Consider the following 23,331-nt stretch of genomic DNA (forward strand, 5'->3'; position numbering starts at 1 on the left):
AAACACTCCCATTTACCACTGCAACAAAAAGAATAAAATACCTAGGAATAAACCTATCTAGGGAGACAAAAGACCTGTATGCAGAAATCTATAGGACAGTGATGAAAGAAATTAAAGATGATACCAACAGATGCAGATATATACCATGTTCTTGGATTGGAAGAATCAATATTGTGAAAATGACTATACTACCCAAAGCAATCTACAGATTCAATGCAATCCCTATCAAATTGCCAATGGAATTTTTTATGGAACTAGAACAAAAAATCTTAAAATTTGTATGGAGACACAGAAGACCCCGAATAGCCAAAGCAATCTTAAGGGAAGAAAATGGAGCTGGAGGAACCAGACTCCCTGACTTCAAACTATACTACAAAGTTACAATAATCAAGACAATATGGTACTGACACAAAAACAGAAACATAGATCAATGGAACAAGATAGAAAGCCCAGAGATAAACCCATGCACCCATGGTCCACTAATCTATGACAAAGGAAGCAAGGATATACAATGGAGAAAAGACAGTCTCTTCAATAAGTGGTGCTGGGAAAACTGGACAGCTACCTGTAAAAGAATTAAATTAGTACACTCCCTAACACCATACACAAAAGTAAACTCAAACTGGATTAGAGACCTAAATATAAGACTGGACACTATAAAAGTCTTAGAGGAAAACATAGGATGAACACTCTGACATAAATCACAGCCAGATCTTTTTTGATCCACCTCCTAGAGTATTGGAAATAAAAACAAAAATAAACAAATGGGACCTAATGAAAGTTCAAAGCTTTTGCACAGCAAAGGAAACCATAAAGAAGACGAAAAGACAACCCTCAGAACAGGAGAAAATATTTGCAAATGAATCAATGGACAAAGGATTAATCTCCAAAGTATATAAACAGCTCATGCAGCTCAATATTAAAGAAACAAACAACCCAATCCAAAAATGGGCAGAAGACCTAAATAGACATTTCTCCAAAGAAGACATACAGCTGGCCAAGAAGCACATGAAAATCTGCTCAACGTCACTAATTATTAGAGAAATGCAAATCAGAACTACAATGAGGTATCACCTCACACCAGTTAGAAGGGGCATCATCAGAAAATTTACAAACAACAAATGCTGGAGAGGGTGTGGAGAGAAGGGAACCCACTTGCACTGTTGGTGGGAACGTAAATTGATACAGCTACTATGGAGAACATTATGGAGGTTCCTTAGAAAACTAAAAATAGAATTACCATATGATCCAGCAATCCCACTACTGGGCATATACCCAGAGAAAACCATAGTTCAAAAAGGCACATGCACCCCAATGTTCATTGTAGCACTATTAACAATAGCCAGGTCATGGAAGCAACCTAAATGCCCATTGACAGACGAATGGATAAAGAAGATATAGTACATATATACAATGGAATATTACTCAGCCATAAAAAGGAATGAAATTGGGTCATTTGTTGAGACGTGGATGGATCTAGAGACTGTCATACAGAGTGAGGTAAGTCAGAAAGAGAAAAACAAATATCGCATATTAACGCATATATGTGGAACCTAGAAAGGTGGTACAGATGAACTGGTTTGCAGGGAACAAATAGAGACACAGATGTAGAGAACAAATGTATGGACATCAAGGGGGGAAAGAGGCAGAGGGCGGTGGTGGTGGTGTGATGAACTGGGCGATAGGGATTGACATGTATACACTGATGTGTATAAAATTGATGACTAATAAGAAACTGCTGTATAAATAAATAAAATTAAATTTAAAAATTAAAAAAAATTGATTTTGCTCAATACCAAGGTACCTGAGATTCAAATATTGCATAATTGATCTTGTCATTTTATTCAAATGTGTACACTTTACTACTTCAATAGCACCAAGAGATTTTTAAGTGCAAAAATAAATATTCATTTGCAGCTTAGAGCTATAATTTATCTGGTTTGAGCTACCGAATGCTATGATGGTGCAAAGGACACTCACAAAGTTTACATCCTGGGTTTCAAATGACCAAACCCTAGCTTGGCAAATGATACTAGATTAAAGCATCATGCATAATTATAATATGCTGGTATAATATAAGTCTGTATTAGTATGTGTGCATATAAATAGGTGCATTGGTGATTTTAAAGTTGTAGCAATATAAAAATAGTTTTATTTTGATTTTATAATCTGGAAATAAAAAAAATACTGCTCAGGCTTCCTGAGTACATACTCTGCATCTGGGGTACTAGTTCTCAAACTGGACTTGGTGTCAGACTCCACGGCAGGCAGGGTTGTTGAGAGAGCTTCTGATTCAGTAGGGCCTGACGTGCAACCCAGGGCCCTGTATTTCTAACAGGTCCCACATCTGATGCTACTGCTGCTGGTCTTGGCAACCACACTTTGAGATCCCCTGCTCTAGAACACCTCATTTTTATTTGAAGTACACAGTAGCTAGATGTTCTCTTTTGATTCTTATTTTTTCCCCATTGTAACAAAGATTTATAGAATTTGCTGCCATGTATTATCATAATATACTTTAAATCAATCATCAGAATCATCTATTTAAATAAATATGAATACCTGGGCCTCACATCTGTAGGTTTAACCTGGGGCCCCGGTTTCTATAGCGGTCGTTCTAAAATTTTGCTGTCTATTAGAAACAACTGGAGAGCTATTAAAAGTCCGGATGCACCGGCTGTATCCCAAGCCAATTAAGTCAGAATCTCTGGGGGTAGGACTCAGGCCTCACTAGCGCTCCAGGTGATTCCTGGGTGTGACCAATGTTGAGACCAAGCATCACGCTTGAGAACTGCTACGTTAGGGTCTGTATTCCAATGTGCACTCTATCGCTCTCTACCCAGGAGGGCATCATGGACACCAATCTCTCTCTTTCTTTCTCTCTTTCACAGAGAAAGAGACCAATAGGTCTTTTTTTGTGTGTTTTTGTTTTGTTTTTGTTTTTTGTGGTACGCGGGCCTCTCACCGCTGTGGCCTCTCCCGTTGCGGAGCACAGGCTCCGGACGCGCAGGCTCAGTGGCCATGGCTCACGGACCCAGCCGCTCCGCGGCATGTGGGATCTTCCTGGACCGGGGCACGAACCCATGTCCCCTGCATCGGCAGGCGGACTCTCAACCACTGTGCCACCAGGGAAGCCCAGACCAATAGGTCTTGATCACATATTTGTATTTTCTCTATGTACATTTAAATCTCTAGTTTTTAGGTATTTATAAATGTTCTACCAGAAAGGCATATATTTTAACCTCTATTTTAATATGTCATGCTATTTTATTAGTTTATTGTAATGCCTTTAAATCCCTCACATAATGCCAAGAGGAAATAGATTTTAGTAGGAAGCAATCCTCAACGACTTTTTTAGTCAGTTTTAAGAGCTTAGAACAGAGCTGGTCAATGGAACTTTCTAAGTTGATAGACATTTTCTATATCTGCTCTGTCCAATAAGTAGCCAGTAGCCACATGTGGCTTTTAAACACTTAAAGTTTGTCTAGTGCACCTAAGAAACTGAACTTTAAACTTTGTTTAATTATTTTAAATTTAAATAGTCACCTGTGGCTAGCGGCTGCCTTATTGGACAGAACAGCCTTAAACGATAAACTTAATCTAGCACAAAACCAGACTGTAGTAAATACTAGGAAATATTTTCTATACTTCTAATATTATATATATGTAATAAGCTTCTAGTATATACATGCATATCTACAGATAGATAGATACATACATACCTATAATGATTCTTAAAGATAGACTATGCGCTAAACTCTGTGTTAAGGAATAAATAAGCATTATTTCATTTGATTCTCATGAGAAGCAGTTGGTACATTTCTTCTGTAGAGCCAGAGAATATTTTAAGCTTTTCAGCCATGTGATCTCTGTTGCAAATTTTCAACTCTGCTGCTACAGTGAAAGCATACCTAGACAATTTATATATGTGAGTGTGGCTACATATCAATACATTTTATTTATAAAATAGGCACCAGGTGAGCTTTGGCCCATGGGGCTTAATTAGTAGACCCTTGTTCATGATAATTCTACAATTTTATAGGTAAAGAATTAATAGCAGAAAGTGAGTACATAGCCACTCCAAACAAGGGTTTTATTTCTACTAGACAGACTTACTTCCATTTTCCCCTCCCTATGTCCGATTATCATTTTATTGAAACTGAAAGACGCAACTTTTTGACATGAATTATGCATCATAAGGCGCTCCTTCTCATACATTCCTTCCTGGTTATCTGTTCAGAGACAAATGGCCTTATATTATTGTTAGGCCCACTATTGTAAGGTTCTTGTAAGCTGGGACTTTATGGGGCAATTCTTGGTCCCAGCTTCTGGCCAGAAAGGAGCGTTATTACACAGCAGTTAAACATTTATGTGAGTGTATGTATATTACTATTAAATTCAGCGATCAGATGCTGATCTGCCATGTATGTTTATTAATTTATTTAACAGAAATTAAATGCCTGTTATGTTCAAGGTATAGTGCTGGTACTATTGTGGGATTCAGGAGAGTATGGCATGATTCTTTCCCGGAAACCTATAGTTTGAGTACGGAAATGCAATGTTCATAAATTATTGTAAGTTGATTTAGAGAATTGGAAGCTATGTATTTCAGAGAAGCTAGAGATCGGTTTTTACTAGAATTCAATTCAATTCAATTTGCCCAGAATTTTGCTAGGTTACTGGCAGAATACAAAAAAAAAAAAAAAAAGATATTTTGTTTCTTTAAGATATTAAGTAGGAAAAGCATGAATACACTATTTAAACAACAGAAAGATATTCCAAGGGTCTAGTTTCAAGAGTATTCTCTACCGTATAAAACATAGCTAGTCAAGGGAATTTATTTTATGTATGTATGTATGTATTCAGTGTATTCAGTGGCTGCATTGGGTCTTCGTAGCTGCACTCGGGCTTGCATGCTTTCTCTAGCTGCCGCGAGCAGGGGCTACTCTTCGCTGCGGTGCGCAGCCTTCTCATTGTGGTGGCTTCTCTTGTTGCACAGCATGGGCTCTAGGCACGCGGGCTTCAGTAGTTGTGGCACGTGGGCTCAGTAGCTGCGGCACACGGGCTCTAGAGCACAGGCTCAGTAGTTGTGGCACAAGGGCTTAGTTGCTCTGCAGCATGTGGGATCTTCATGGGCCTGCGATCAAACCTGTGTCCCCTGCATTGGCAGGTGAATTCTTAACCACTGCACCACCAGGGAAGTCCCCCCAAGGGAATTAAAAGTAAGGAAGAAAGTTGAAAAATGTAATATGAAGACACACACCCTATGGAAGGACCAGTCTATATGGCTAAAAAGTTTGTGTTTACACAAGAAGCAATGTTATAATTTATTATCATGTGGCTATCTTGGTTTATATTATAATAGAGTTTTAGGTCAAAGGGATGTAACTATCACCCAGCAATCAATAGGGTCAAACAGCTTCAAGTCTTGACATTGTATTATCTAAAACAAACTATGTCAAAATGTATACAGTCAACATAGATATCTTAGAACTCTTAAGATAGAACTATATGACGCATGGGGTGAAGACGTTTGCAGTAACCGTGAATAGATGAAGGAGGGGTATGTCTTCAGTAAGTGATTATTACTGAGACAAAAGACAATTTGGTACACACCTGTTCCAAAGCACATAGGATGTAATACAGCAGAAACAATCCATTAACAGGAATGGGAACAGTAACAACAACTAGAAACCTATCATACACACACTAATCTTTCATCCACATTTAAAAAAACGGCCTTCAGTATATTTTTGTTATTTCAGTATGTTAACAATATACTTATTTCCTGTTTTTCTTCCTCTTCCTCATTTTTCTTCTTCTTGCCATTCCTTTTATTTTTTTTTATTTATTTATTTTTTTAACAGAACTTTACATGGTTTTATTTATACATTACTGGTAAAGAAAGCAAACTTTATATAAAAAGTTTTATACAAATAGAACCATTCCTTTTAAATGAGCCATGCTGCCATTTTCAGGAATTGCTTGGTAATCTTATCAGACATTCTTTTTTTTTCCTTTGCCATTTAAGTTAACTCTAAATATACTGCCATTAATCCAAAATGTATATTGAACATATCATGGTGAGGTAAAGCACATTATTTCACACATGTAAATCAGATGACAAGTAAAACTAATTTTCCAGCATCTGAATAGGTTAGTAGAAGATGGTGTATTTTTATCTGAATAGAGCATAGTATTCTCAATTATAGTGATACTTTCTCTAACTGCATTCTTATTTCTCTGTGGACATGTTATCCGTCTGTCACATGGGAGCTCGAGGCAAACCATGCCTTCCTGAATAAAACTTTATTTTCAGAGGTAAAATTTTAGGTTCTTTCATAGTCTACAGATTACCTGAAACATTAAAATGCCACAACGCACACAAGATATTTACTGGGTTTTGTTACAAGATTTAAAAGTTTCCTCTAAGGTTAAAAAAGAGGAAGATTATAAAATAAGTGTTTGTTGTGGATATTTAAACTGTATTTTTCAATGTAAAACAATATTGATGACATCCTTGATGTTAAAGATGAGCTTATTACCCCTGCCTCCAGATTCTTTATTTTTATTTTATACATTTTCTTTTTTTTACTTGTATCAATTTTCATTCCTTTATTAGTCTTTTTTAAAATTGAAGTATTGTAGACTTACAGTATTATATTAGTTTCAGGTGTACAACGTAGTGACTCAATATTTTTATACATGAGCACCACTTTGAATCTAGTTACCCTCTGTCACCATGCAAAGTTAGGACAAGAGGAACTGTATTCAATATCTTGTAATAACCAGTAATGGAAAAGAATCTGAAAAAGAATAGATATACATATATATGTATAACTGAATCACCTTGCTGTACACCCGAAACATTGTAAATCAACTATATTTCAATCAAAAAACTTTACAAATTTTAAAAAGGTATGACATAAATTTTAAAATGGTATATTTGCATAGCTTCTTCTACATAATTATAATCACACAGCATAATTGACTGGGTGTATTTTTTAAATGAATAAATGCCTTCTATTTGCCAAAATAAATAAATAAATAAAATAAAATGCCACATCAGTTCCCAAGAATTATGAAGAAAACGGGATTCATTTTATCTTCATTTCAGTTGGAGTTCAGTATTATTATTTTTTTTTTTAATTTTTTTTAAGACTTTAATTAATTTATTTATTTTTGCTGTGTTGCGTCTTCGTTTCTGTGCGAGGGCTTTCTCTAGTTGTGGCAAGTGGGGGCCACTCTTCATCGCGGTGCGCGGGCCTCTCACAATCGCGGCCTCTCTTGTTGCAGAGCACAGGCTCCAGACGCGCAGGCTCAGTAGTTGTGGCTCACGGGCCTAGTTGCTCCGCGGCATGTGGGATCCTCCCAGACCAGGGCTTGAACCCGTGTCCCCTGCACTAGCAGGCAGATTCTCAACCACTGCGCCACCAGGGAAGCCCCAGTATTATTTTTTTAAATGGAAAGTGCTTGTTTTCCCTCCTACAATAGTTATGTGCTGCATAACAATGCTTGGAGGGGCCCAGCCATTATACAAACTCATTAGCACATAGATTAAGGCAACAGAAAGAGATTACTTTACCATCTCATTTAAAGACTATCATTCCCGTGCTAATGGGTAGGTGTATTTTTTTTTTTTTTTTTTTTTTTTTTTTTTTTTTTGCGGTACGCGGGCCTCTCACTGTTGTGGCCTCTCCCGTTGTGGAGCACAGGCTCCCGACATGCAGGCTCAGCGGCCATGGCTCACGGGCCCAGCCGCTCCCCAGCATGTGGGATCTTCCCGGACTGGGGCACGAACCCGTATCCCCTACATCGGCAGGCGGACTCTCAACCGCTGCGCCACCAGGGAAGCCCGGGTAGGTGTATTTTGATAGGGCAGAGGTGCGCTGTCAAATAGTATAACATTCAGATGAGACCCGAAATCCTCTTCAGAGGCAATATGCACACATTCTATTGTCAACTTCCCCAACACATAGTCACCAACTTATTTTTTAATTATTATTATAGTTATTATTATTAATTATAATGTCCATAGAAACTATCACAAACCTTCACATCAAATATCTCTTCAACAGGTGACATCCCCACGTCCCACAAAGGTGTCTTTCTTAAAGTAGGAATATGTATTACATTTGGAGAGCAAGCCTGATAGTGTCAGGTTTGAAGGTCAGCAAAATCCACCTACTTGAATAAGTACCATAAAAACGATATTCTGAGGGATTAATAATGAATGATTGACAAGCTAAATACAGGCTTAAGAAGTATTACATGTTCTTAATGATACAGTTCAGACGCACTCGTAAGTGAAAAAGACTGTATAATATCCTTAGTTTTTAATGCCGTAAAAGAAGAAAATTAAATATTTTATGCATTATAGTAATTTGTTAATGTCACCTATTTTGAGTCCAGATTAGATTCTTACACCATAAAACAGAAAATTAAGCCTAGAACCAACCTAAGATATTATTTAAATACACTTCTTGCCCGAGGAGTATGAAAAGTTGTTCAGTAAAGTAGTTATGAGTCTCTTAAAAAGAGAATTGCAACTTAGCATTAGGGAAGATTTTTCTTTAATTTAGATGAAAACAGATAAGCTCAAAAGTGGTAAAAGAAGGTTTGTAAGTAAAGATGATAAAACAGACCAAAAAAACCAGTACTTTTATATGCTGTTGTGGAATTAAAGTCAAGTGTACAGAATACACATTCCCAGTTTTAAATATGAACAGGTACAAATCTTGGAAGCTATATCCCTTGACCTTACAATAAGAAAAAAGCTGAGCAAACTGAAATTCAATGACTTTTCTTAGATCCATCTCAGAAATGAGGTGACAGGGAAAACCACCACACTCAAATCTAGAGAGACAGGTAAATACAGAGGGTGACAACTGCAGACACCTTATCCCTACAGCCAATAACTGATAAGAGAATTTAAATGGCGATTTCATGAATTGCTGGAGGCTTAGCTTGGACTAGTTAGGAAGTCAAAGAGTTTGGGGGATTGAGTTTTAAGAGGGAGTTCCCACGCTCATGAGTTTTACCTCTAAGGATTTCATTGGTTTCTCAAAAATGAAGATTAGAAAAAAATCTACTCTTGTGTTAGGAAGATAGAGGTGAAAAGTGTCAACTTTGAAATACTTCTAGGGCATTCTCCAGTAAAAACACCTACCATTCCAGTCAGGGCCTTATCTGGCTTGAGAAAGTGACAATTAAATAACTCCAGGACACTCTAGCCTTCCTGTTCCACCTAATAGAAGGAAAAATAAAAGGTCTAAGGAATTCTTCTGAAGGTCACAGCCCAGGGACTCAGGCCAATTAAAAAACTGAGATTTAATCGGAAGATTAAAGAATGCTTCTCCTTCCTCACAGGGCTTCAGCATAACAGGGAAGTACAAGGGAGAGAGATGCAAGACACATGCTCTATTTAAGAAGGATTTCTTAGGGAACCCCAAGATATAAAGGAAGAAAAAAAAAGAAAACTAAAGGAAATGAAGCCTACAGCTATGGCAAATATTAAACATAGCTCAGCTTCTAGCCTAATTAACATAAAACCTCACACTAAATGCCTAATTATCTCAGTGAGTACAACCAGAAACACTATGTTCAGATTTCAATAAAAAAATTACAAAGCATATTAAAAGACAGGAGAAAAAACAGTTTGAAGAGACAAAGCAAGTGTCAGAACCAGATTCAGGTATAACACCTATCCTGGAATTATCATGCAGGGAATTTAAAAAATTATGGGTAATATATTAAGTGTTATACTTGGAGGAGCAGACCACACGCAAGAGCAGATGGATAATGTAAGCAGAGAAATGAAAACTCTAAGAATTAAAAATATGTTAGAAAGAAAAAGCATAAAATGGAAAACAAGAATACTTGTACAGGAATTGTCAGTAGGCTGGGCAAACTGAAAGATGTGTCAGAAATTTCCTAACTTCAAATACAAAGAGAAAAAATAGAATGGAAAAAAAAGGGAATATTCAAAAACCATGGAAAAATTACAAAAGGTCATATATATAATGCAAATAACAGAAGAAGAGAGAACGAAGAAGAAAAAATAACATTTTTCTTATATAACATAAATACAGCACATATATTAAAATGTTTTTTATATCATCCTATTTAATGCCCACATTTGACGATGTTTATGTACATTGTTGTGAGTAGGAGGTTATTTATGTTATAAGTACATAGATATACACAACATAAAAACAGTATATAAATTTACTGATATTGATGCATGATTCAATATATTTGGAGACAGCTGGACAGCCTTAGCAAGGTTTGGTTTTATTCGAGTGTGTTTGAAGTTGCATTTTCCCATAGTGCGTGCAATCCTAGGGTGTAAACTCTTTGAGGGCAAGAATTATCTTTCATCATATGTATATTCCTAACACAATGCACAACTGGAACTCAATATATATGTTTTTTTGAAATAATGAACTCTATTGAATTGAAAATACTGAAGGTATTGTAGATAATCAAATTAGAATATATTAGTCTTATGCAATAACAACACATCCATAGGGACAGGTGTTTAAAACTTACAGCACTTAATCTAGAAGTCATCTAATTACATGGTTTTCCATACCATCCTTGTATACTTAGAATGGTTTCCATGCCTCTGTGAAGCAGTACTAACCAGACCCTGAGGCCATGATGAAGTTGTTGCTTTCAGTTGGTAGCAAAAATGGCCTGAGAGAAATAGTTTGCAGAGCTTGCAAATCTAAAGTTATGAAGCAGTAGGAGCATCACAAAACTTAACAGTAAATCTTCAGGAAATGTCACAGCCACTACCATCCTGCCTTGTTAACACAGTTTCTTTAAAGATGTAATTGGATCCATGTAATTCAGAGCATTGAGGGTATACAGCTGATAATGTTGGTATTAATAATACAGGATGCGTGCAGAACAGTTTTAACTTCTATTTACAGTTGAATGGCCGTCCTGTGCGTTCAAGACTGGATGACACAATTGTTACCTCTATTTCCTACCAGCTGATTTGTGTAAAAGGAGAGCATAGATCCAGGTCAAATCAAGGTCACTACGACACACAATTTAGTCTCATTCCCTCTTTTAAAGTTTATCTGTATTTGTATCTAATGGATCTTGATAATTTTAAATATATATTGGAATGAAAAAGTACCTATGTGAGGTAGACAGCTAGATGATGGAAAGAGAATGCTGTGGTTTACAAACACAGACATGTGTGCATTTGTGTGTTCATGAAACACACACATGTAAGCACATCTTACATATGTTATGCATATTACATATGTCATAACACTCAAAGTCACAGTGAACCCATAAGGTATACTTTTTTTGTTTGTTTTTTTTGTGGTACGCGGGCCTCTCACTGTTGTGGCCTCTCCCGTTGCAGAGCACAGGCTCCGGACGCGCAGGCTCAGCGGCCATGGCTCACGGGCCCAGCTGCTCCGCGGCATGTGGGATCTTCCCGGACCGGGGCACGAACCTGTGTCCCCTGCATCAGCAGGCGGACTCTCAACCACTGCGCCACCAGGGAAGCCCGAGGTATACGTTTTTAAATTTAGTTAACTGAAGAACTAATCTAAAGCTGAACGATCCAAAGGCACACAGGTAGCAAGTGGCAGAGACAAGATATACTCTCAACTCTTTGCTTTTTCTCACATATATTACCCTGCTCTGTATATTTCTACTTGTGAAATATACCATGTTTATTACTTATTTCTACCTATGAAATAAACCATGGTTGCATACCTTTCACATCCTTCTCATCCTCCCAATAGATCACAGCTTCCTTCATTTCTTCCTTCATTGTTTTTCTTGTATCCATTCATTCCTTTTGGATCCCACTTTAGTCACTCTAGTTTAGACTCTTTTCACTTCATAGCTTGAATGTTCAACTGTATTCCTGCTTCAGTATATCCCTCCTAAAGTCGCCAAATGTAGCATCTCTCGATACCACTTCAAGCCTGTGGCTCACCAGCTAAAGCCCCCATGTTCTTCAAGATCTCACCCTCCAAACTTATTTTCTGAAGGCATGTGATCCGCTCCACTGTGAAGTGGTCCTGTGGTGTCCTATGATTCTCATCTCATCTTTGCTCAGACTTCCTCGTACATACAACGTCCTCTCCCTTCCCACTCGGCCAGCTCAAATCCAGTCCAGCCTTTGATCCCCATCTGGGTCCACTCTGAGCACCAGCAGCTGTGTCATTGTCACTGTTGTATTATCCTGCTATCGTCATCATCATCATCATCGTCATCCACATTCTATTTGTACAGACAATAATAGCATCGCTCCTCAACGAGTAAATCCTGGGAGACCCTGGCCGGTGAGCTAACCATTTCATACTGCTCTACAATAAGATAATGATGGAAACTGAAAGAAAGCATTTTAAACCTTGACATCGATGTAACAGTTCTGCGACATGCAAATGTGGAGTTTTAAAAGTATCCATTCTCGATGGACCGGAAATGAAAAACCAAAAAAAAAAGGAAGATTCTTCATCAAACATGGTTTGAGAAGTGTTGCTTTATAGTCTTTCAAAACGTTTTCACACATAACATAGCATTCAATTTATGCTGAGATATTAAGAATTCATACTGTTGTCATCTTATAAATGTGAAAAAAGCAAAAAACTGAGGCACAGAAAATGTATGTGATTTGCCAAAATGCATATCTTGTTAGTGGTCAAACTTTTTATTCCAAACCTGGTGATCCTTCCTCTTTGTTCTATTACTTATTTCTAGGGAAACTGCACAGTGATTTTCGCCTTCTGCCTGGACAAAATGGGTAGACAAAGTAATTTACCATGGACCACTGAAGATCCCCTGGACACCTAAATAAGTTTCATCTATCAATACAAATTAATCAAGCATTGGTCCTCGAGAAAAATAAGAGTAAAATATACACTTATTCTTTCTTTTCATTCATTTACCCTTTCAATTAACTAACACTTGTTACATTTATTGAACACCTACTGTATCCCAGGCATTGTGCCCAGCTGGGTATACATGAAGAACAAGATAGCTGTTCTACAATAAGTCATAGGTAGAAAATAACATAGGAGTTTGGAAAAGTTCTCATATTTCATGTAATTTTTGGTACCATTTGGAATCGTTGGAAACTCAAGTTTCCTGTTTCGTAGTACAAAAAGCTCTGAAAGGATTCCATCTAATGTGAAAATAGAATTCTGCACAGCTACACCCTGCTGCAAGTTACTCAGCTTTAGCTTCTGTCTAAATGTTCTTCCTCTCTCTAATTGCTTTCTTCAGGATTGCTAATCTTCCAAAGAATCATTGTTTACATCATGCCTTTGCCCATTAACCGGAGCAGCATTTTTTTCCCCACCCTTTTCCCACTCTAAGGCAGGATTCAGAGCAACTGTTCACACCATTAAAGCTCAGTTTAATTTCTACGACCCATTTGCATTTGCAGTAAAACACCACGACTGTGGACTAGAACAAGAAGGCAAAGGCTTACCTTGTGGGGCACCAAAGCACTCAGATTCCATAAGCAAGGTCATTTTGGATGTTCTGTTTGCATAGGAATAAGTATTATAATAACGACCCTCTGTGAAGCTGAGAATGAACCCAGCAAACGCTGTACCCAAATACCTACTGCAGCCCGCAGTCAAGTCTCAAAAGCACAGTGGCTCAGAATCTTGATCCACTAAGGAAATCAATTCAAGAGCAGATGCCCTCAATCTATGACCCATTCTCTGAGACTGTGATTCTAGGTAGCATGCACATTCCCAGAAATGTGTTAGAATCGAAGGATGACAGTGGTGTCACACAGCCTTTGGTAGTTATTGAAAGTTAATTAATTTAACCTGACCTTTCCCTAGAACTATAAGGCACAATAGACTACTGGTGATAATGGATTCTGGAGAGCCTCGGAAATGGTTCAAGGAAAACACAGCTGTGCTGTGTAACAGTTCTTGTTGGCTCTGGATTATAAACTATTTTTAGTACTTAGTTAATAAAGCTGATTTTCTTAAGGGGCCTGCAGGGGAATGCATGAGTCGCGGTGTCAGATGCTGTTGGAATTGGGATTTGCAATGGATGAACCTACGAAAATTAACTCCGCCGATGCCGCTTAATTTTTAGAGCTGAGGCATTGGTGTGCCTGCTTGTGGAAATAGTTAATGGAGGTAGCTGTAGTCTGTTTCATGGTTTCCCAAAATAAACCTACTTTTGAAGTCACAGACGGACTCCTTAAAATCTATCCGCCTTTTCTTTATTTTATGCATCTTAATTATAACAGCAATAAGTGAAGATTTCAGAATATAATGATAAGCAACACATATAAAGTGCTCCTTATAAATGCTTTACGTGTATTTTTCCATTTTAAGATATTCATCGGGCGTCCCTGGTGGCGCAGTGGTTGAGAGGCCGCCTGCCGATGCAGGGGACACGGGTTCGTGCCCCGGTCTGGGAAGATCCCACATGCCGCGGAGCGGCTGGGCCCGTGAGCCATGGCCGCTGAGCCTGCGCGTCCGGAGCCTGTGCTCAGCAGCGGGAGAGGCCACAACAGTGAGAGGCCCACATACCGCAAAAAAAAAAAAAAAAAAAACAAGATATTCATCTTTCCCCATTTTGGCGTCTTTGGATTTGATGATGTATCATAATAGCACATCTTAGAAGTGATGGCATCTTAGGTTCAGCAATCTTCTAAGAAACTTTCTTAAGGAGGTACTGTTTTTAGTCCCATCTCATATTTGAGGAAAGCAAAGCACAGGGAGATCTTAAGTAACTTATTCAATGTGATATATCTAGTAAAGAGCAGAACTGTGATTCAAATGTAAGCAATTGGTTCCAGATTCAATTCTTAATTACTGTGAGATGTCTCATGGACCCGTTTAGATATGACTCAGGTGCCATTTGAACAAGACCATTTGATGAGAAACCACCACTATCAGTTTCATGTATATCCCATCGGCATGAAGAAGGCATTAATATGTATAAAATAGAAAATACAGAGTATTCTGTGTGTTTTTATAGAAGAATGTATCATACTGTGCAAAGATTTCTCTTTTGCTTTCGTTATCCAATAATAGTTTTTGCATGGGGTCCTTTAACTTAACTTCCCTCTTAACTGCTGTACAATATTGCACTACATGAATGGACATGTAAGTGTTTTCATGTTTACACTATGATAAACAGCCCTGTATGAAACATTTCAATGTTCTCATGTAAACAAATTATTGTCTAGATAGATACCAAGAATTGTAATTACTGGGTCACGGATACACTTCTATTTGCTTTTTAGAAGATTTAAATATTTTAGCTATAACACACCATATCTGTTATATTGCATTTTGTTGCTAAGACCAGTAAATTATTTGCAGCTATATATTAAAGCAGTTATTTCTTAAACTCCTTTGAAGCGCTTCTCTGTGTTATGCAGAGAATCCTTTGGAATACCATGTTTATTTAGGTTCATACACACCCTAAAGATATTCTGTATGAAGAACTCCATCTATTTGGAGAGCAGAGGGCTAGGACAAGACTTGCTGCCAAGAATAGTCCTCCTGTGATATCCTACCAGAATGACAACAGGTGCCCCTGTGATTTTTCATCATTCAAACTCCTCTCAAATTTGTAAAACGTCAAGACAGTGACCGTTTGCTTGTCACAGATGACACTAACGAGAAATCAACTGATATGATAATTTACCTTATTGGATCAAAAAAATCATAAATAGGGAAAAAAAGTCCTGTTTCTCATATTCTTTCAGCACAAGGAGTTTAGTGCTCTTGACTCCAAAGTGTCTGTTTTCATGAGTGATTTCAGCCAAACTGCAGTGTCATCTGAATGACAGAATGTGTGCTCAGGAGAGGATGTGCAGGAGCCTGTTTATTGCCATCTCTGGGATTAGATGCTTGCTCTCTGCTACCTTTGCAGATGCTTCTTGTCTCTATTCTTAATATAGTTGTTTAGCATTAAGCAAAGTTATGTCATCCTAACCCCTCACATTAGGCGCAGGGCTGTAATCTTGAAATGGTGTAGGCTTTTGGGTATTAGCTGATCAGCTCTAAACCAACCTTTCTTCAGAGGCAGGAAGCTATTAAGATGAATTTATTAACTGAAGTATCAAGTCCTTCACACACACTCTAAATACAACACTTGGCTCACAGGTGCTGTAACACACAGAAGCACTTCAGTGAAAAAAAAGAGTCACATGGTTTAAGAATCACTAAACATAAAAGGAATAGCTGTCTCTGAGCCACTGGGTGCTGCATTTAAAAGGGCCCCAGAGGGTCCTCATTTGGAAAGTTGCTTACAGACTTTAGTATCAGAGAATCATGAATACAGGAGCCTTTAGTTGGTTTCATAATGTGATCCCTTTGCTCTTAAAACGGACAGAGGGGATTTGAGGTGACAGTCTTTCTTCCTTCTTAATGTTTTCGCCTTTCAAGGGAAACAAAGTAGAAGTAGGTGAGCAAACCCTTCCCCATACTCCCCTGAACCCTTACATCAGTCTACTTTGCTTTGACCAAATTGGCATTCCCTGGCGGTCCAGTGCTTAGGACTCCGTGCTTTCACTGCCAGGGCCCAGGTTCGATCCCTGGTCAGGGAAATAAGATCCTGCAAGCTGCGTGGCGTGGGCAAAAAATAAATAAATAAATAAAATAAAGCTAATAAATGATCTTTACAAATGTAAAAATGTGATGGCTATGCAGGTAACGTGTAAATCAAACCATGGAAAGTGCTTCAAATGGGCATGTGGTTTTCAACCGCAGCGTTCTTTCAAGGCTCCAGAAGTATAAACATGACTATAACGGAGGAATTTTGCTACTTCAGATGTGATCTGAAACAGGAGCATCAGGCTCACCTGTGAGCTTGTTAGACCTCCAGAAGCTCTGGCCCCATTCCAGAATTCGTAAATCAGGATTTGCCCTTTAACAAGATCCCCTGATTCTCATATATTAAAGTTTGAGAAACATAGCTCTATACCACGGAGTCAGGAATAATTTTGTTTTTAATTTTTGTTAGACCAAGTACATGAGCAGTGGCAACACTGTGTCTTGCTTAGCCAATTATGTGGACTTTTTAAATAAAAGGCACAGTTACTTGGAAACTTTCCCAGTTTCTCCACTTTGTCCTCAAAAAAAGTGTGCAGGGGCCTTTAGGTGAAGGTAAAGAGTGATTAGGAAAACGTGCTTATAGTGTTTACATTTAGAATATTTACTTTGAAGAAGGGGGCTTCCCTGGTGGCGCAGTGGTTGAGAGTCCGCCTGCCGATGCAGAGGACACGGGTTCGTGCCTCGGTGCGGGAAGATCCCACATGCCGTGGAGCGGCTGGGCCTGTGAGCCATGGCTGCTGAGCCTGCGCGTCCGGAGCCCGTGCTCCGCAACGGGAGAGGCCACAGCAGTGAGAGGCCCGCGTACCGAAAAAAAAAAAGAAAAAAGAATGGAGTACAGTTGAATAGTTCTCACTATTTAACAGAACACTCCTTTAAAGATTCTTCTGGAATAATATTATTTATGATTATTTGGAGGTGACAGACTTATGCTATGTCTCCTACCATATTAAAAAAATGTCATGAGAAAACACCATACATCATTTATGGGTTAGTCTGTATGTGTAACAGATCATTATCTCACCCTTTTGTCTAGACTTATGACAATGTGTTAGCAGTCTGTCTTCCCATCAAGAACTCTACTTTTTATTTTTATAATCATTTGTTCTACAAGAATTAATCCATGGGGGAAAAGTCAAATTGATTTTAAAGCTAGAAACATGTATTAGTATCACTTAAAATAATTGTTTTTATCTTTAGAAATATACTAAGGGAGTTTGGGATTGACATGTACACACTGCTATATTTAAAATGGATAAGCAACAAGAACCTACTGTATAGCACAGGGAACTCTGCTCAGTATTATGTAGCAACCTAAATGGGAAAGGAATTTGAAAAAGAATAGATAAATGTATCTGTATAACTGAATCACTTTGCTGTACACCTGAAACTAACACAACATTGTAAATCAGCTATACTCTAATATAAAATAAAAAGTTAAAAAAATATACTAACAAACTCCTTTTTCCTCCATGAAACGAAAAATAAACCTTTTCTAATGAGACAATATCTAGCCAAACTGACCATGTCACTTACATACTCTAAATCTTCGTTTTCCTATCTATAGAACAAGAAGGTTTTATCTGACCATGAGGTTTTATAATATATATTCAGATATAAAAAAATTATGATTATATGATTCTACCATTTATTTTCACTCATGCTATTTCATGATATGAAGGAACACATACAGTTTAGCAGACTTTGCCAAGATTCCTGAAACCTGAAAAGGTACAAGTTTAAATAAACTTACTAGAAATGATGAGAAATGGGTTGTAGTGATACACGATGTTTTCTGCAGAGCAAAATAAAGCATATTGACTAGAGACATGAAGGTCATTTCATTTTGATTGTATTTCATCAAATAGTTGCACCCATAAGGGTAGAATTTATATATGTGGAAACCATGATTGTTTATTGAATCAATGCATTTCTAGCACCATCTCTGAGGTGCTCTCAGCAGCTAATGTAGGCTGAACCACAGGTAAGAACAATTGGTCTCAGATTGAGACGTGCTATGCCATCTCATCCGTTTCCCGATCCTCAGCAGGAAATCATAGCTACGAAGTCAAATTTCTTGTCTTTCAAAGGGAATCAATTCATGCATGATTTTATGGTATCCTTAGTGCATGTCCATGGGTGATGCTAAGACTTTCAGTGTTGGTGTGTAACACAAGACACACAGTCATGACGCAGGGGGTCCACAGAGGGGTAAGGAAAACTGAGGGTTGGTTACCTGATTGCTCGTTACTATTTTGCAAAAAAAAAATTAAGATAACTAAATTAAACACGTAGTACAACTATCACGGTGAATTTTATTTCATATTATTTGGGAAAAATACAATTTACCCATGCAAAACTGACTGTCCTCTGTATATGTACAGGCAGGCTATAAGTTATGAACACAGTGTTGTTCTAAAAACGACCTTTTGAAGTTGGTTGTTTGGACCCTGAGATTTATTTTTCATAGAAGTAGTGCTTTATAGGATAATTTTATTCCCTGGTCAAATTAGAAAATCCTTTTCAACCCAGAATGTTGCTAAACTGAAACTATCAGGCATTTGGTACAGTGTGCCTTGCAAATCAGTAGACGACTCTGAAAGTAGCTTTGCCAAAGTAAAAAAAAATCCTTTATTGCTGTTGCAGAGTTTCCCTTCTAATGTCTTCAGTTCGTATCTCTGTTCCTAACCCATAGTTATCCCCTGGAAGAGTTTCACGGCCTCAAACCGGTTATTAAGCTGGATCTTGATCCTGGCTTGTGGTGTTGTGAAGCCAGCTTGTACTGGTTCACAAGAGCTAATGTTTAAAATTTTCAGGAACTTTTGCATTCCAGTTAGTCAACATAGCCAATATTAAAATATATATATTATAGATGCTTACAATTAAATGATATTAAAAACAAAGGTAATAAATGGTTGGAACTCATCAGTTCTTCATTATTTTACTACATTTTATTAGTGTCTATTCTCTTGAGGTTGTTGATGTGTATTGTTGTCTGCATAGCGGAAATACTATGTAATGGTGTGGCCCTGCGCATCTCGTTCCAACTTCAGGGCCAGCCACAACATGTTGGTAGCTTGAAATCAACCACGATGGGAAACGTACACCGTGGACATCAGCAAACACTACAAATCAAGGATGGGTATCTTTGATTATTGACTGATAGAGAGAGAGAGAGAGATTTTAAAGAATTAGTTCACATGATTGTGGAGGCTTGGTAAGCCCAAAGTCTACACGGTAGGTGGGCAGTCTGGAGACCCAGGGAAGAGTCCAAAAGAAGCAGCCTGGGAGAATTCCTCCTAGCTTGGGAAGGTCCGACTTTGTTCCTGTTAAGGCCTTCAACTGATTGGATGAGTCCTTCCCACATTACAGAAGGTAATCTGCTTTACTCAAAGTCCACTGATTTAAATGATCATCTCATCCAAAAAAATCTTCATAGAAATATCCAATATAATGTTAACCAACTAACTGGCTGCCTCGGCCCAGACAAGATGACACATAAGATTAACCATCACATACATACATACATGTTTGTTTGTTTTTTTCCTTGAAGTCCGTTTAAACATCAACCGGCACACACTGAATGACACCCATATCCTTGGGTTGTCCGCCTGTTTCAACACACTGTTCAGCTTCCTACTTCTACTTCAAACATACAGCTGGAGGATGGATGAAGTTCCTCCCTTCTAGGGGTCATGGTACAGATGGGGCCGCACTCAGTTCACTGCACCATGACTATGGATATAGGATCTGGGTCTGGGTGGGATTGATGCTTGGAGGAGAGAAGGGAGAACCTTTATGCAGAAGTCAGCAACCTTTTGAGGTGTGCTGCCTGCATGTGACATCCTTTCACCCTCCTCTCTGAGCATCACCCTCTCTCACGATGTCCCTGTAACTAGCTCTGCCCTTTATCCTTTCTGAAGAAATGGAGCCTCTGGTGGAAGTGTGATCGATGACTCAGAAAAACCACAGCAATGTTTACAATTCTGAGCCTAGTCTTGCTAAATCATAGAATGCTTCCTTGTCTATATTGAATTAGCATGCCTCTGTACAAAGAAATGGAAACACGGACAGCTGATATATATTTATGGAATCCCGTCTGGTTTACATTTGGCAAGGACCTTAGGGTTGATGAGATCTGAGTTCAAATGCATGATTAGCATTGGCTCTGAATAAGCAAATCGAACAATGGGTTGCGTAGGTATTTTTTAATAGTTCTTCCTACATAATGGTATGAATTTAATCTTGAGCTGCGGTCATGATTGGACGCACCGCGTCCCCATGGGTCCTCTTCTAGCATATCCTTTCATTTGTCTGTGTGGGCCACCTGGCTAGAACGTCTGTCATCCCATTCCATGCCAGACTTTTTCAAAAGACCTGGCAAGGGTTGCTTTCCCTCCTCACCTCTCCAAGTCTGTCCCTCTGGAAGCAGCATTTACTGATTTCTTTTTCTATGGATGTTTCAAGTTGCTCCGGTGTGCTCACAACTGTAAGAAAGAAATGGTCCCTGGCCTCTGGCGGGTTCACAGAAAAACTGTATTTAGGGTAAACCTTTATGAGAACAAGACTTGAACTTGGGTTGTTGTAGTTTGCCGATTCTCAACCGTGGAGGGGCAGTTTATTTCATGTACTGAAATGTCATGAAGGATGTTTAATTTTTGTGGATTTAGTCTTAAATATCAGAGAGTTTGTTGCTGAGTGTGCCCTTTAGCTATCTACTACCAGTAATTGATTCTAACATTTTGGAAATCCTTCAAGGAAACATAACTGTGCTGTTTAATGGCATAGTTTATAAAAAATGATTTTGTGGGATGAAGAGACAATACTTGTGGCTGGAGCACTTAGGAGAGCAAAAAACAACATCAACAGCTAAAACCTTAGTCTTAGAAGTCGAGCAGATTGATAAATGCTTTAGACATAAACATAAAAAGGAATTTTGTTTTAGTTTTTAAGAAACATTTTTATAACAGCTGCTGCATGTGGGGGACACAAAAAATGACAACACAGATGACATTTGCTCTCCTGCAAATTGTTTAGGGGCAAAACTGTGATAAAAGCAAAAATAAAATAACTTATATGAATAACAATCATTCAGCAAGGGGAACAGGAAAATTATAAATTTTAAATCACCTAACAAAGTGGTTCAAACTTGTTCTGGGCTCTGATGATTTCTAAATAGCAACTGTATAGAGAAGATACTTCTAAGATGCCTACTACCCTTTCCTTTATCACCAGATATATATACATAATTGAAATATACAGAATTGAAGAGAGGGGGGAAAAAGCATAACGAATAAATTGGTAAAATGATTTAAATTGTTGCTTTTAAAAAATTATAACAGAATGTTTCCAGATGGATGACATATTTCAAATGAAAGCATATTAATACATTATAAAATAACAAGCATTTTGTGAAGAAAATTACATCACAAAAATTACTCTTAAAATAAAATGATGAAATGATTAAGAATTTACTTCCATTTCATTTTTTCCTTTTATTCACACTCAGTAATTACTCCTTCTCTTTTATGGAGAGAGCTTCTCTTCAATGCTTTTCATTCCAGGTAATCCTCCCTCCATTGTCTAGATTGTAAAATTTTTGTATCAAGAATAATAGTTCGAAATTGCCTAGCTTCAAAAATGTTCATTAGGCAGTAGAATAATGATCTGGAATTGAGGAAAGTGAGCTAGTGTGGACCTTCAGATTTGGAAGTGATTAGTGAAAGAAACTTTTATATTGGGTTAGATTGTAAAGGGAAAGGGAGAAAAAAAAAGGTGTCAAGGAAGGAACCTGGGGACAACAAACATTTAATGATGGATAGAGGAAGAGGAGCTTTTGGAAGGAGATGGAAAAGATAAGAGAAGGAGAAGATAAGAAGGCAGGGAACACGGGGGAGAGTTTTAAGGAGGAAGGGGATGTTCACAGTGGTTCACTGAGGTTCAAAAAGGCCACAGGGTGGTCAGTACTGAGAACTGAACATTGGATGAAGCAATTAAGAGTTTAGCGGTAATTTCTTCAAAGACACTTTTCAGTGTTGCTGTGGAAACAGAAGATAGAGCTGAGGACTGAGAATTACGTGGAGACCAATGGAAACAACACATCTAGCTACTTTTTTCAGGACGGTTGGCTGAAATGGAAAATGAAATAACACGCAAGGGCAGGTAGGTAAGGTGACGGGAGTTGAAGATAAATGGTAACAGGTTATTAAAGCTGGACTTGTTTTCAATATCATCCAAGACCTCAAATTGATAGCAAAATAATAGGGGAGTTTTTCAAAGTGAGATGCCAGTTCCCCTAAGCTGGGGTACCAAGGCGGTGGCAGAGGGCCAGGTCTGCGGCTCCTACCTGACTGCCCATCTCCAGCCAAATACCTGTTCAAAAGGGACTTGCAGGATGGCATCAGAAAAAGGACTCTACTCTTCCCTCCCACGCCAGTAAAAGAGGCTGGACGCCCAGAGTAACTTAGGAAACAGATGAGATAGAGTAGATAGTATGAGTGCCCTTGAAATCGGGTGAGAGACACAGGAAGGACACTTCTCAGAGACCTTGAGAAGAGCAACTGTGGGGACGCAGTAGACAAGCATCTGACACTGAAAGTAGCCTACAGAGAAGCAATTAGCTGAGGCACCAAGCAGAATGTCTGAAACACCTACAGCCCCTCTGATATCGGGGGTGGGGCAAAGAATGAAGATTTTTTTTTCTCATGTCACCCTGTGTGTTCAGTTCCTAGGGCTGCCATTAGAAAGACTACAAACTGAG

The sequence above is a fragment of the Delphinus delphis genome, chromosome 4 (genome assembly GCF_949987515.2).
Source record: "Delphinus delphis chromosome 4, mDelDel1.2, whole genome shotgun sequence".
Lineage (NCBI taxonomy): Eukaryota > Metazoa > Chordata > Mammalia > Artiodactyla > Delphinidae > Delphinus > Delphinus delphis.